This window comes from Lissotriton helveticus, chromosome 8 (genome assembly GCF_964261635.1).
Source record: "Lissotriton helveticus chromosome 8, aLisHel1.1, whole genome shotgun sequence".
Taxonomy (NCBI): domain Eukaryota; kingdom Metazoa; phylum Chordata; class Amphibia; order Caudata; family Salamandridae; genus Lissotriton; species Lissotriton helveticus.
The window spans coordinates 549,879,282-549,897,217 of NC_136069.1; positions in this window are offsets into that span (position 1 = coordinate 549,879,282).

Sequence of the window (17,936 nt, forward strand, 5' to 3'; positions counted from 1 at the left end):
CACTACCGATAACCACAGCAGTATTATAACTCTGACTCTCCCGCTGAGCTCAAGCACACATTACGCCTAACGGTGGCGATAGTAACCCTGATCATAAATCAGGCACTTGCTCCTAAATCCGGTTGTTCCGCACACAGATTAAGGATAGAATTCTGAATAGTTGAAATTCTGTTAATGCTATTCACTTATGGAATGCGATATTCCTGCCTAGGACTAATTTAAGATCTGTCCACATCCATTAACTTGGATGGTGTCGTGCACCCTAGGCGGACCCCCACATGGGCAATCCCCACACGGTTTATGAATTTTTGGTATGTTAGGGAAGGGATATGGCTTCGGCAGGTTTGGGCTGTTGATGTGGGTGGAGGGAGGGGGGACTGGGAAATTGTTCAAGTTCAAGGACCAAAGCACTTAAGATGCATTGCTGAAATCCATGATGAAAGCGTTACTTATGCTGTAAACTTTGTATGTACAGATTGCTGGTACAGCAATTTAGGAGGACACCAAATTCAACACACACACGAGCGGGGGTATCACTACCTGTGCCTAACATGATGAATAACACACTGGGTAGACCAGCTCTAAACTTGCTCACATAGAACATACGGGGGTTCATTAATCTGGAAAAATTAGGCAACTATTTGCATGCATGGATAGATGGCGTATCGACATTGCGCTATTGCAAGAAACTCACATAGCCCCTCAATCACATGCTAACATTGGCCGACGATGGGCCGAGTCCACTCATAGTTCCACATACTCTTCCTACTCCAGGGGGGTCTCGATACTGGTAAAAAAGGGAACAAAGTTCACACTTGAAAACTCGATCACAGGCAGTCAAGGACGTTATCTCAAAATTAAAGGGACACTAAGAGGCCAACGACTAACGCTTGTAAACACATACGGACCAAATATAGATTCACCTGATTTCTATCACGAAGTGTGGCAACACTTACATGAGGAGACAGATCGCACACTACTCTGGGGTGGTGATTTGAATCTGGCATTAAATGAACAGATGGATAGATCGGGTACAACGGTTGAACCTCACAAAAAGGCACGTACTAAAGTACTTGATATCATGACTGACTTGAAATTATTCGATATATGGAGGGTACGGAACCTACGGGTTAACGAAGCGACACACACATCGGCTGCACACAATAGCTGGTCCCGTATAGACTACTGGCTGGGACCCGAAACTGCTCTCTTATGGACCACGGATATTAAACACCTGCCTAAAACCCTCTCAGATCATAATCTCATCATATTATCTCTTCAGATACCGCATTATACACCGCCCCCATATACCTGGAGATTTAATGCAACGGCCCTAACAGACTCAGTGTATACAGACACTATTGCCAATGCAATCAAAGACTATTTTCAATTAAACAAACACTCCACGGATGACCCATACCTTCTCTGGGAGGCTTTTAAAGCCACCCTATGAGGGGTTTGTATCAGCACTATGGTGGGAATACTGTGAGACATTAGAACACAATGAACACGCTGTGAAACACAACTTAAGTCATTAGAGCATCAATACGAGAACACCCAAGATCCAAAGGTGCTAGGAAAGATACGACAAACACTCACTGAATACCAATCGCTCGCAGAAGATGAGGTTAAATACATCCAGAAACGCACCAAAGCCAGGACATTTTGTGAGGGAGGTAGACCAGGTAGAGTGTTGGCCTTCAGAATCTGTGAGGGACGCAGAACACAGGCGGTATTGTAGATTAGGAGAAAATTCAGAGCAAACTCACACATATCCGATGGGTATTCTGCAGGGATTTGTTAAAACATATAGCAAGCTCTACACTTCACAGCCAACTGCACTGCCTGAGGAAATACTGAGATATCTTGAAGATGTAGCAAATGCGTGGCTTTCAGACAGGCAAAGGGCCTATTTGTCCCTCCCGATCATTGTAGAGGAAGTTTCGGAAATTATTAAATCATTGCCTAATGGTAAAGCGCCGGGCCCAGACGTGTTTACGTGCAAATTTTATAAAGCATACACGGACATACTGGCACCCCATTTGGTTTCAATGTTCAGTGACACCTTTGAGAAAAATATTCTTCCGCCAACACTGCGTGAAGCGGTAGTGATAGCACTCTTAAAACCAGCAAAAGACCCTGAATTATGTGACTCATACCGTTCCTTATCATTTATAAATGTGGATTCTAAAATCCTAGCCAAAATACTTGCCACAAGATTACAACCACTTATGATAAACCTAGTTCTCCCAAACCAATCCGGTTTCATACCGTCCAAAGCCACCACACACAACACCCGGACTCTATTCTCTCTATCTCACTACCTGTTTCCTAATACTAAAGCTGTCGCGGTCATGTTGGATGCTGCGAAGGTTTTCGACTCTATTGAATGGTCTTACCTTATCACAGTACTTAACAGAATGGGATTTCCCCCGATATTCACGCAGTGGGTAAAACTCCTATACACCAATCCAGTGGCTAGGATTCGAATTAATGACTATATATCGGACACCATCAATATAGAGAGGGGGACACGACAGGGATGTCCTCTGTCCCCATTACTTTTCGCCCTTGCCCTAGAGCCACTCGCTTGCAAGGTAAGACAAAATCACCACCCATCCGCGCTACAGTTTCCGGGTAGACCTCTCCACATTTCGCTATATGCGGACGATATGCTATTATACGTCCAGGATCCAGAGACACACTTAACGCCAGTACTGAATGAATATATTACATTTGGAGGGCATTCCGGGCTCCAAATTAATTGGGACAAATCCTCTATTATTCCTCTAACAGACACCACAACACCACATACTACTGAATTTCCACTAGACTGGCAAGACGACCCCATCAAATACCTTGGAGTATGGTACCACAGAGACCCGGAGATTGTCATAAGAACTAATTACGGCAGGGTGTTATCATCATTGGAAACTAAAGTGAACCATTGGGTGCAGCTGCCATTATCACTAGCTGACCGTACAAGCGATAGTCAAAATGGTGATACTCCTTAAACTACTTTACCTATTCAACAACATCCCAATTACCCCACCAAGGGAAGTTTTCAAACGCATATCCTCAATAGTGATTAGGCTAATATGGCAGGTAAACAGGCACGTATTGAACTACGTACTCTGACTCTACCATACAGCAGGGGAGGATTTGGTGTACCACACTTCCTTTAGTATTATTTATGTGCTCAAGCACAATATGCCACATATTGGTACCACAAGATCCCATATCTAACACACACGGAAGGAGGAAGGAGATGCAACACCGATACCATTAACGGCAATTATAACGCAAAATCGACCTCCATTACACGCAAAAGACATTAATACCATCGACGCCACTAATGCTGCATGGCACCGTTTAGGGCAATTGGCTAATAAACTGCCGCTCTATGCTCCAGCATTACCATTACAATTTCACCCTGCAATTTCTGTCACCAACGAAGAGGTGGGAATGGGCTTATTGCGGCAAGTGGTACTGGATACTATAGGTGACTTATACATCGACGGAAAATTCAAGACAGCGCTAGACTTATCATATATACAAAATCAAACACTACTGTTCTGCTTCACCTATTACAGGTTACAGGAAGCGATCAAAAAACTATATACAAACTATCCAGACGAACCGCTATAGCTAGACACTTTACTACTAATACTGACCTCCCCCAACACCACGCATTTAGTGTCCCGTCTGTATACAGTGGCACAAAATGAAATCAATTATAATACTAACAAAGCAAGGGAAAGATGGAGCACTGTAATGGAGGAACCAATAACAGAAGCAGACTGGCAGATCACGTGCACCCTAATTAAAATGCTAACACCCAATGGCAATCTAAGGCTAGTGCATTTTAAATATCTGCACCAGGCATATCACACACCTGTGAAATTGTGTAAATATGGGTTAAGAACGGACACGAGATGCAAGAGGTGTGGTTTTGAGAAGGCTGATTTTACTCACTTAGCCTGGGGCTGTTTTGAAGATACACTCATACTGGGAACAAGTCACCTTAATGTTGTCAGAAATGGTAGGGACAGACATTATTTGCACCATAAGAGTATGTCTACTGGGACTCTTGAGCAACGTTTGAGCCATGAAGCGAAAATTTTGTGTTATAGCGCTGTTGCTAGCCAAGCGACGTGTATCAATGTGCTGGGACAGTAGGCTGACGCCCAGTGCTAAGCAGTGGCTTAAAGATATGTCATACTGCCAGAATACGCTGAAAACTTATGAAGAAGAATTACCCACCCAATCAAGACCAAAACACTATTGGAAATATCTAACAAACTATTTAAATGCAAATCCTATGCTGTAGCAAAGTAATTGGAATATGCCCTCCTGACATCCTATGGAAACATATGTACTGATGCAAAGTGTAATTTCATATATAATTTCTGTCATTTGGATGATGAATGCGGTAGTGTACTGGTCCATTTTGTTTTACAGATTTACTGATGTATACTTTACAAAATCTCAATAAAAAGATTTCTAAAAAAAAAGTATTGTAGACTAGTAAATGTGTTTTGGTAAAATGCAAGGGATAGTGTTTTGCTTGTCTGGAATCACACAGTAAGTCTGTGTGCATTTAGGAATCACTCTGAGATGAGCACTTCGGTACTTCAAGTGTTTCCTGACATGTAATTGATTAAAAAAGTATTGTGTTCTCACATTTTTGTAGAATTAGAAAATAGTCATTGGTTATGTGTTTTCAAAATGAGTTTATCTTTATTAGTAAAATGCAGTTATGAAATATGTGGAAAGGATGCTTGATGTGTTTGCAGACAAATAAGTACATGTACTATTGCAGTGAGACAGGTTTTAGGGTACGCAGTGCTTGAAACTCCCATGCACTATGCATGTAGTAGTCTAACCACCTTTACATTTGTGTGTTCAGGCCTACATTTCCCTAGTCAGTATCTGTACACTCCATTTCTAAGAAATAATGTTATTAGTCTAAAATCACCCTGTGAGTAGTGTCTATTTCGCAAAATTGAGAGAGAATGGTTTGGTTGTTTGATGTGTTTGCAGATATATAATTACATGTACTCTTTCAGTGAGCCAGGCTTTAGGGCATGCAGTGCTTGAAATTCCTATGCACTATGCAAGTAGTAGTCTAACCATCTTCACACTTGTGTTTCAGGCTTACATTTTCCCAGTCAGTATCTATACACTCCATTTATGAGAGATACTGTTATTTGTCTAGAATCACACTGTGAGTCAGTGTCCATTTGGGAAAATTGAGACAGAATAATTTGGTTGTTTGATATGTTGGTTGTTATATAAGTGCACGAACTCTTGCAGTGACACTACCTCCAGGATGACCCCACACACTACACAAATACCAATGGACTACCCTAAACTCTAAATCTACCCCCAGTATGACACCTTACACTACACAAACACTACTGCACTACTCTAAACCCTAAAACAGTACCCAAGCACGGCCCCCTACACTACTAAAACACCATTGCACTACCCTAAACCTTAAATCTACCCCAGCATGACACCCTACACTACTCAAATACTACTGCACTACCCTAAACCTACCCTAAAACACTATCAGAGTGTGACCCCCTACACTACACAAACACCACTGCACTACCCTAAACTCTAAAATACTACCCCAGCACGACCCCCTACACCACCCAAACACCACTGCACTACCCTGAACTCTAAAATACTACCCCAGCACGACCCCCTACACTACACAAATACCCTTGCACTGCCCTAAACCATAAACCTACCCCAGCATGACCCCCTACACTACCCAAACACCACTGTACTACCCTAAAACAGTACTACAGCACGATCCCCTACACTACATAAACAGCACTGCACTACCCTAAATCTACCCCCAGCATGACTCCCTACACTACCCATTCACCACTGCACTACCCTAAACCTTAACATACTACCTCAGCACGACCCCCTACACTACCTAAACACCATTGCAGTACTGTCAACCTTAAATCTAATCCAGCACAACCTCCCACACTACGCAAACTCCACTGCACTATCCTAAACTATAAATCTACTTCCAGCACAAGCCCCTACACTACCCATTCACCACTGCACTACCCTAAACACTAAAACAGTACCCCAACTTGACCCATATACTACCCAAACACCATTGCACTACCCCAGCATGACACCCTACACTACTAAAACACTACTGCACTACCTTAAAACAGTATCACAGCATGGCCCCCTACACTACACAAACACCACCGCACTATCCTAAACACTAAAACATTACCCTAGCATGCCTCTCTACACTACCCAAATACCATTGCACTACCCTAAACCTTAAACTTACCCCAGCACGACCTCCTACACTACCCAAACACCACTGCACTACCCTAGACTACTACCCCAGCACGATTCCCTACACTACACAAACACCACTGCACTACCTTAAATCCTAAAACACTATCCCTAGCATGACCCCTACACTACATGAACACCACTCTAGTACCCTAGAACACTACCCCAGCACAACCATGTACTCTAACCAAACACCATTGCACTACCCTAAACCTTAAATCTACCTCAGCATGATTTCTTACACTACCCAAACATCACTGTACTACCCTGGAACACTATCCTAGCACGACCTTCTACACTACCCAAACACCACTGTACTACTCTACTACTCCATTTATAAGAAACACTGTTATTTGTCTAGAATCACACTGTGAGTCAGTGTCTATTTGGGAAAATTGAGAGAGAATGGTTTGGTTGGGTTATATATTTGCAGATATATAGTCATTGGTTATGTGTTTCTAAAATGAGTTTATCTTTAATAGTAAAAAGCAGTTATGAAATATGTGGAAAGGATGATTGATGTGTTTGCAGATATATAAGTTCATGTACTGTTGCAGTGAGCCAGGTGTTAGGGCATGCAGTGGAGAAGTGTGGCTCAGGGGTTAGAGGCAGCAGACCCGGAAGCTGAGATCGGTCCTGGACCAGGGTTCAATTCCCCGCCTCGGCGGGGTCTCGGGCTAAAAATTCCACGGACTCGATAATTCTCGCCCCGGTGCCTCCTCGACTCATGGGTTCACACTCTGCGACTCTGGGCAATAGCTTGCTTAATCTCCACAACGGCCCCTCGCGGCGGGATGCCTGACTTTCACCTTGTGGATACCCTGCTATCTCACAGGGGAATACCAGGAAGGGTTCCCTAAGCAAGCGCCGGGAAACCCACTGCGGGTAGCTGTGCGCTATATAAGCTCAACTACATTTACACATTTACATGCAGTGCTCGAAACTCCTATTCACTATGCAAGTAGCAGTGTAATCACCTTCACACTTGTGTTTGAGATCTACGTGTCCCCAGTTAGTATCTATATATTCCATTTTTAAGAAATATTGTTATTTGTCTAGAATCACACTGTGAGTCAGTGTCCATTTTGGAAAATTGAGATAGAATAATTTGGTTTGTTGATATGTTTGCAGACATATAAGTAGATGTACTATTGCAGTGACCCTAAAACACTATCCCCAGCACGACCCCCTACACTACACTAACTTCACTGCACTATCCTAAAGTCTAAATCTACTCCCAGCACGACCCCCTACACTACCCATTCAACACTGCACCACCCTAAACCCTAAAACACTACCCCAGCTCGACCCATACACTATCCATACACTACTGTACCACCCTAAAATACTATCACAGCACAATCCTCTACACTACACAAACACCAGTGCACTATCCTAAACTCTAAATCTACTCCTAGTATGACCCCCTACACTACATAAACACTACGGTACTACCCTAAACACTAAAATAGTACCCAGCACGACCCCCTACACTACCCAAACACCATTGCAGTACCCTAAACCATAAATGTACCCCAGCATGATACCCTAAACTACTCAAACACTACTGGACTACCCTAAACACTATCACAGCATGACTCCCTACACTACACAAACACCATTGCACTACCCTAAACCTTAAACTTACCCCAGCACGACACCTTACACTACCCAAACACCACTGTAGTACCGTAAAAGAGTAATTCATCATGATCTCCTACACTACATAAATACCACTGCACAACCCTACACTCTAAATCTACCCTCAGCATGACCCCCTACAATACCCATTCACAACTGCACTACCCTAAACCCTAAAACACTACCTCAGCACAACCCCCTACACTACCCAAACACCAGTGCAGTACTCTTAACCTTACATCTACTCCGGCACGACCTCCTACACTACACAAACTCCACTGTACTATCCTAAACTCTAACTCTACTCCCAACACGACCCCCTACACTACCAATTCACCACTGTACTACCCTGAACCCTAAAACACTACCCCAGTACAACCCCTACACTACCCAAACACCATTGCAGTACTCTAAACCTTAAATCTATCCCGGCATGACACCCTACATTACTCAAACACTCCTGCACTACCATAAAACACTATGACAGCACGACCCCTACACTACACAAACACCACTGCACTACTCTAAACCCTAAAACACTACCCCAGCATAACCCCTACACTATCCAAACACCATTGCAGTACTCTAAACCCTAAATCTAACCCAGCATTACACCCTCCATTACTCAAACACTACTGCACTACCATCAAACACTATGACAGCACGACACCTGTACTACACAAACACCACTGTTCTACCTTAAGCCCTAAATCTACCTCCAGTACGACCACCTACATTATCCATTCACCAGTGCACTACCCTAAACCCTAAAACACTGCCCCAGCACAACTCCTACACTACCCAAACACCATTACAGTACTCTAAACCTTAAATCTACTCCAGCACGACCTCACACAAACACCACTGCACTACCTTGAACTCTAAATCTACCCCAGCACGACCCAACACAGTACCCATTCAACATTGCACTACAGTAAACTCCAAAACACTATGCCAGCATGACCCAGTACACTACCCAAACACCATTGCACTACTCTAAACCTTAAATCTACCCCAGCATGGCCCCCTACACTACCTAAACACTAGTGCACTACCCTAAAACACTAGCACAGCACGACCCTCTACACTACACAAACACCAGTGCACTATCCTAAACTCTAAATCTACCCCTAGTACGACCCCCTACACTACATAAACACTACTGTAGTACCCTAGAACACTACCCCAGCACGACCCCCTACACTACACAAAGAACAGTACACTACCCTAAACCCTAAACCCTAAATCCACCTACTCTACCCGTTCACTAGTGTACTACTTTAAACCCTAAAACACTACCCCAGCACGACCCCCTACACTACTCAAACCCCATTACACTGCCCTCAACCTTAAATCTACCCCAGCACGACCTGCTACACTACACAAAGAACAGTACACTACCCTAACCCCTAAATCTGCCCCCAGTACTACCACCTACTCCACCCATTCACTGTGTACTACCCTAAACCCTAAAACACTACCCCAGCTCGACCCCTTCACTATCGAAACACTACTGCACTACCCTAAAACACTATCACAGCACAGCCCTCTACACTACACAAACACTAGTGCACTATCCTAAACTCTAAATCTACTCCTGGTATAACCCCCTACACTACATAAACACTACTGTACTAACCTAAACACTACAACAGTACCCAACACAACCCCCTACACTACCCAAACACCATTGCAATAATGATAATAATGATAAGTGGAAGGAATTTGCAACTTATTTGTTGGTAGAGAATTGTTTTGATTTGGGTTCTGATCAGTGTATTTGTAAATATTGTTATAACAAATTAAATGAGAATAAAATGCCCGCTAGAACTGTGTATAATAATTTAGAGTTAGTTGCTATTCCTCCAGAATTTATAGATTTAAACTCCTATGAGTCTATTCTCATTCAATGTGTGCACCTGTTTCAAGATATTGTTCGTATGGAGCCTAAAACAGCTAAATTGCCTCCTTCAGATTTACAAAGAGGATTGAAAGGTAGAGTTGTGTATTTACAGTTAGATTTAAACAAAAATATTGAAACTATTGGTGTAGAGAGTGCAGAAAGTGAACCACTAGTTATTCTTGTTAATGGTGTGCCAACTAAGAATAAGAACATCTGGCAGGAGTTAGTGGATGTTAGGAAAGTGCAAAAGCAACATTGTATTTGATAAAACACAATACATACTATAAGAACGTTTATATGGGAGAAGAAGAAATAGTTTTAACATAAGATACCGAAACGTCAAATGGACAAATTGAAAAAGTGGACATGTTATGATGTGAAGAAATCTATGAAGATTACAGTGTGCATCCACTTTATTCAAAAGAAGTGATGGGGAACACTATTGAGTTTTTCCAATTGAAAAAAGCAAAAAAATCCCATGAGTGTATAGGAAGAGAGCTTGGAAGCTTGTTGTTTTCCGCAGTTGTTTCCAACTGGAAAAGGAGGACGATATGATGAACGTCCTGTGCAGATTCCTGCATCTGAATATCGGACAACAAGATCATATGCAGAAGATCCAAGATTTCGACAGTGTATCCCTTATATATTTCATCTTTTGGTTGAAAGTGACTTGTCTGGACTTTCATATGCAGTCAATCACATTTGAAAAAATTTAATACATCTGCAAAATGTATCTGCAAAAGATTGTATGGATAAAGTGCACCAGAGAGATGATCATCTAGGATCTCAGCTCATTAATCTGATAGCATGTCAGCGTGGGACTAATGAATATTGGTACCGTCGTCATGGAGTACTGAAATGTATGCTACGGAACTTAGGAACTCCAACATGGTTCCTTACCCTAAGCCTTGCTGAGTACGCTTGGGATGATTTGCTAGAATTTCTTCGAGAGGCAAATTCCAATATAAAACATATTGAATACAAGACACCAGGAGAATTGTGCTCTTTGGAACCTGTTAATGTGTGCAGGTATTTCAATCATAGATTTGAAGTTATGATGTATTTAATCTGCAATAAAAAAAATCCTACTCTTGGAGAAGTTGTGGATTTCTTTTGGAGAAAGGAGTATCAAGCTGGAGGTGCTCCTCATTTACATATGCTGTTATGGATTGAGGACGCCCCCAAATTTAGAACAGATGCGGATGATACTGTTTTGAGTTTTATTGAACAATATGCAACATGTGCTGTACCCAAAAGCACAGAAGAAAACAACTTAAGAGCACAAGTCTTATGATTCCAAAGCCACCGATGTGGAAAATACTGTCGACGAAAGTACAAATCTAAAGACAAGTTCTACACCAAATGTGGTTTTGCATTTCCACGTCCTGTAATATCCAAAGGAAGAGTGAACAGTTTTATGTCACCTTTGCGACATACTATCACAAGAAAGTCTCTAAAAAATACCTACAACTTAAGAAGAAATGAAGAGTCAAAATACATAAATGACTACAACCCAGTTATTTTGTCCATGTGGAATGCTAACATGGATATTCAGTATGTTGCGGACAATTACATTGCTGTTGCTCGATATGTAACGTCCTATATTACAAAATCCGAAAAGACGGAATTGAAAGAAATGTGGGAAGAAATTTATCACGAGAAGACTCTAAGTAAGAAATTATACAGTTTCAGTTTGAAAATGTTATCCCATTGAGAGATCGGAGCATATGAATGCTCAGGTCGGTTATCATCTGCAAGTCTATACTCTAAATCTAGAAGAATCATTTGGGTGAGTCTAGGTCTTGCAGCAATGCGAAATCGAGTACTGAAATCTGTACAAGAAATTGAATATTTAGCAGAAAAATATCCAGAAAGTACAGATATTTTGAAAACGAATATGTTGGACACATATTACCCAAACAGAAGTCATCATCTTGAGAACATGTGTCTCTATGAAGTGCTGTAAAACTACACTTTTAAACGGAATACTACAGAGAACATCATCGATGGACAATATGGAGTCATTGGTTCCGAAGGATGTTTGGTGAAACAAACAAAATGAAATTTGATTAATCACAGAAAGCTGAGTTGCGACACTGCTGAATAAAGGGAATTTCACTGTTTAGCCCTTTTACAACTATTCAAACCATGGCGTTCAGAACTGGAATTACTTGGAGATTTCCAGAGCTATGAAGATTCTTTAATGCTTGTAAAGATAGCATACAATGCAGTGCTTTTGCAAATTATGTTAAAATGTTGTACGATGAAATTGATCAAGAAGCTACAATTGCAGCTGAAATTGCTAGAGACAGTTCTCAAGACAGTCAAAGTTCTGCTGCGCTGAGCCAAGATCCACTAGGACAACCAATTGTTGAAAATGAAGCAGCAATCACCATGAATGAGGTGGAAACAGCAATCCATCAAGCTCAAGAAGATATTATGGACTTAGGAAACTTGGAAGAACAACTAAATGTTGAACAGAAACAAATATATGAGCAAGTGAAACAACAGATTGACCATGATTTACTTCATGAAAAGAAAGAGTGCTCATGTACGTCATTTCAACCTATCCATACGTACGTGAGTGGAGAAGCTGGAACAGGAACAAGTTTTTTAATTAAAGTAATTACAAGTTATCTACAGAAAAGAACTGAGTCACATTTGTCTTGTTTTGTCACTGCTCCAACTGGGTTAACAAAGCGGTACAAAAGGGGGTGGTGATAGACGGAGCATTTGAACCAATCAAACACTCACACCCAGTCAAAAGATCTGGGTTTAATCCATCACCGTTCTTTAGCCCACTCTGCCACCCCAGTTGACACATGGCCATATGCAAATCAGTCTGACCCTGTGCCTCATGGGAACAGTCCAGCCCGAAATGCCAAGCCAGGCCTTCCCTGGACCGGAAACAAGCTTCCTAGGACCGTTTTCTGGAATTTCAGCCGTTTTCAGCCAGGGTTGCTTGAATCCAGTGGCGAAGTGAGCAAGGGACTCATGTCTGAGCATACCCTGCCAACTTAAGGCGAACAAAGCGGTACAAAAGGGGGTGGTGATGGACGGAGCATCTGAACCAATCAAACATTCACACCCAGTCAAAAGATCTGGGTTTAATCCATGACCGTTCTTTAGCCCACTCTGCCACCCCAGTTCAGATATGGCCATATGCAAATCAGTCTGACCCTGTGCCTCATGGGAACAGTCCAGCCCGAACTGCCAAGCCATGCCTTCCCTGGACCGGAAACAAACTTCCTTGGAGCGGTTTCTGGCATTTCAGCCGTCTTCAGTCAGGCTTGCTTGAATCCAGTGGCGAAGTGAGCAAGGGACTCACGTCTGAGCATACCCTGCCAACTTATGGCGAACAAAGCGGTACAAAAGGGAGTGGTGATGGAAGGAGCATCTGAACCAATCAAACACTCACACCCAGTCAAAAGATCTGGGTTTAATCCATCACGGTTCTTTAGCCCACTCTGCCACCCCAGTTCAGACATGGCCATATGCAAATCAGTCTGACCCTGTGCCTCATGGGAACAGTCAAGCCCGAACTGCCAAGCCATGCCTTCCCTGGACCGGAAACAAGCTTCCTTGGACCGGTTTCTGGCATTTCAGCCGTCTTCAGCCAGGCTTGTTTGAATCCAGTGGAGAAGTGAGCAAGGGACTCACGTCTGAGCATACCCTGCCAACTTATGGCGAACAAAGTGGTACAAAAGGGAGTGGTGATGGACGGAGCATCTGAACCAATCAAACACTCACACCCAGTCAAAAGATCGGGTTTTAATACATCACCATTCTTTAGCCCACTCTGCCACCCCAGTTCAGACATGGCCATATGCAAATCAGTCTGACCCTGTGCCTCATGGGAACAGTCCAGCCCGAACTGCCAAGCCATGCCTTCCCTGGACCGGAAATAGGCTTCCTAGGACCGGTTTCTGGCATTTTAGCCGTCTTCAGCCAGGCTTGCTTCAATCTAGTGGCGAAGTGAGCAAGGGACTCACGTCTGAGCATACCCTGCCAACTTATGGCGAACAAAGCGGTACAAAAGGGGGTGGTGATGGACGGATCATCTGAACCAATCAAACACTCACTCCCAGTCAAAAGATATGGGTTTAATCCATCACCGTTCTTTAGCCCACTCTGCCACCCCAGTTCAGACATGGCCATATGCAAATCAGTCTGACCCCGTGCCTCATGGGAACAGTACAGCCCAAACTGCCAAGCCATGCCTTCCCTGGACCGGAAACAAGCTTCCTAGGACTGGTTTCTGGCATTTCAGCCGTCTTCAGCCAGACTTGCTTGAATCCAGTGGCGAAGTGAGCAAGGGACTCACTTCTGAGCATACCCTGCCAACTTATGGCGAACAAAGCGGTACAAAAGGGGGTGGTGATATACGGAGCATCTGAACCAATCAAACACTCACACCCAGTCAAAAGATCTGGGTTTAATCCATCACCGTTCTTTAGCCCACTCTGCCACCCCAGTTCAGACATGGCCATATGCAAATCAGTCTGACCCTGTGCCTCATGGGAACAGTCCAGCCCGAACTGCCAAGCCATGCCTTCCCTGGACCGGAAACAAGGTTACTAGCACCGGTTTCTGGCATTTTAGCCGTCTTCAGCCAGGCTTGCCTGAGTCCAGTGGTGAAGTGAGCAAGGGACTCACGTCTGAGCATACCCTGCCAACCTATGGCGAACAAAGCTGTACAAAAGGGGGTGGTGATGGACGGAGCATCTGAACCAATCAAACACTCACACCCAGTCAAAAGATCCGGCTGAAGACGGCTGCAATGCCAGAAACTGGTCCTGGGAAGCTTGTTTCCGGTCCAGGGAAGACATGGCTTGGCAGTTTGGGCTGGACTGTTCCCATGAGGCACAGGGTCAGACTGATTTGCATATGGCCATATCTGAACTGGGGTGGCAGAGTGGGCTAAAGAATGGTGATGGAATAATCCCAGATCAGTTGACTGGGGGTGAGTGCTTGTATTGTCAATGCTCCGCCCATCATTTCCTTTGGTTTTGCTTTGTTCCCCATAAGTTGGCAGGTTATGCTCAGACGTGAGTCCCTTGCTCACTTTGCCACTGGATTCAAGCAAGCCCGGCTGAAGACGGCTGCAATGTCAGAAACCGGTCCTGGGAAGCTTGTTTCCGGTCCAGGGAAGGCATGGCTTGGCAGTTCGGGCCTGACTGTTCCAATGAGGCACAGGGTCATACTGATTTGCATATGGCCATGTCGGAACTGGGGTGGCAGAGTGGGCTAAAGAATGGTGATGGATTATTTAAACCCAGATCGGTTGACTGGGGGTGAGTGCTTGTATTGTCAACGCTCCGTCCATCAGTTCCTTTGGTTTTGCTAGTGAAATTCAATATATTCTGAGAACAGCAAAAAAGGCAAAGAAATTACTATAGGGCAGAATGTTCCAACAAAAAAGAACAAAGCCTTTTGGGAGCGTGAGGGGATGGGAATACCCTCAGGGTCCTTGAAGCCTTTGTTCACAGCCAGAGCTGTGAACAAAGAATAATTGGAATGTTGGAGCTCCAGGGTTATACCTGCCATTATAAGCCCGGAGCACTCCATTGTTTTCAATAGAGCTCCCAACATTCCAATGTTCTAATACATGTTATAACAATTTTTTCTTTTGTTTTACAGATCCTAATTCTAAAATATAGTATTTACTCTATTTTACATTATAAATAACAACTGAATAAAATGTCTAGCGTTTTTTAGTTGTATTAGTGCTGAGGTAAGTTTAAGTAAGCCTTAAAATGCACAATGGACTGTGTTTGCACACAGTTGAAAAAATAGGAGATTGATGGACTACATTTGTGCCAGAGAATTCCATTGCAGACAGGTATCAAATAGGAGACAGCTTCAGAACACCTGTCTAAAAGATACATGGTATAGTACACAATGGAGACATATGGTGGTCTTGTAGGTCCTTGTACTTTTAGAATTATAAGAAATAAAACTATTTAACTTAAAGCACATCACTAAGTGTCTTTTTACATGTGACAGTAGGCCCCATCCCTTCTCTTCAGTCGTATATAAATATGTGCTATAGGTTTCGTAAAACATGAGTACTTATAAATGTATCTTGTTCTCTGTTAGTAGTACAAAAATGTACTACTATAATAAGAATTGGCCTAGCTTTTAACTCTCTTTCTTAATTGCAAGGTGAGAAAACAACATTTTATATACTTTTTGTTTTCCATGTAAAGATAATCTCATCATAGACAGCACTTTCTGTTGAAAAGGTGTTCCATAGATTTTGCTGTGCGTGTTTGCACAGAACAGTCATAGAACAAGACATATATCCAGTGTTATAAAACAATTATAAATCTGGCCATGTTTGTGAATGGTCCACCATCCTCCAATTGGTGTAGCAAAGCACAACAAAAAGAATTTTTTTCACTTCTCTTTTTTTACTTTCAATATATGCTACAATGCACAGCATATATTGAAGGTAAAAAATGCCTTTTCTGATTGTTTTTGGGCAGTATAGTGTCCCTTGCTGCACAAAAACAATCTCCGCATAACGCGCACCCTTCCACCATGGTTCAAGGGTGCATGTGTCACCATATGGCTGCAGTTTAGGCAGCTGTGCAGAGGAAAGCACAGACTTGCAACATATTTATGTACAAATGTTGCCTCCCTGTGCTTCAGAAATAGCGCAGCATGCTGTAGGTAAATAGCTCACAGTGTGATGCTGCAGCATTTTCTTATAGTTCTGCACTTATGTATTCACCACACAATAAAAAGGCATTATTTCAGTCAATTATGCACTACACATACATACATCTAAACTTTCACACACTAGCATACAAGTTTAGCTCTTTTTTTTAACCAGAGTAGGTAGTTCTGACAGGACCTTTTTTTTGTTTTGTAGTTTTCTATTTTTTTGTATTTTTTAAATTTTTTGGTTTTTTTTAAATAGGGAAACAGGATGAACAGAACGAAAAACTATGAGGAGAAAAAAACAACTAACAATGGTGGTTGTCAATAGCCTGACACACAAGGTCCACTGGTTGCTCACCATAAGCAATGAGACGTCCGCATTTTACACAATTTATCCTGACTCATGCAAATTGGGGACCTATATCTGGTGCTGAACTAGAAGATGATGGTGCTATCCCAGATGTGCTTGGTACAGCTGGTGGTGCAGGAACATTTTGATGTAGTCTTCCCATCTCCTCTCGTGCTAAGTTGACTGGATAGCGTGTCTGCAAATGCTTCTTCATACTCGCAGTCCCACATAAGTATTTTTTGTTCGGATTTCCTTTAGAGAGGATCACTTTGCAGATTTTGCACGTTACTTTGGTCGCATTGACCATTTTTATTCCAGCTGGGAATGTGAAAAAATTCCACAAGATAGATGAATACCTCTCTGGAGGGCTAGGTTCTGAAACAAATTCCTGAGTGGTGGACTCTTCAGAATCAGATGAAGAAGGTGGATTTGTTGCCATTTTGAACATTTTGAGGTGAATCAGGTCTGCAATGAGCAAAAAAAAAGGAGTTCTTCTCAGCAGGTCTTTGCCTAAGAAAAGGTCTAAGAAGAGTGATTGAAATGGGTGGGGTCCTTCAATACTTTGAATAGGAAGTCTAATGAACCAATCAAATCTCTTTTTTTGTGGTCACAAGGGGTACGCATATATATATATATATATATACGTTTTTGAACATTAAAAAATTTCCCGGGAGTCGCACACCCACCGCGTCTGATATGCATACGACATCACGCGGTACCGCGCTTCCGACAAGTCGCGTAATACGTACATGTCGCGTATTTGCCAGAGCTCGCGTCCAAGTCACATATCGACCGCGTTAGTTGTACTCGTCATACACTCTACGCTGTTTCTATACAGGAATCCTAAAATGGCAGACACGTGACGCACAGTGAACAAGCGGGGTACGCTTTAGGTGCGCGACTCCAAAACAAAATAAAGAAAAAAATTATTTAAGTATATTTTAAACAATATAAAATGAAAAAATATATATTTTTTTTATTTAAAAAAAAATTAAAATATGTGTAGTGTATTTTAAAAAATAACATCTCTAAAAAAAT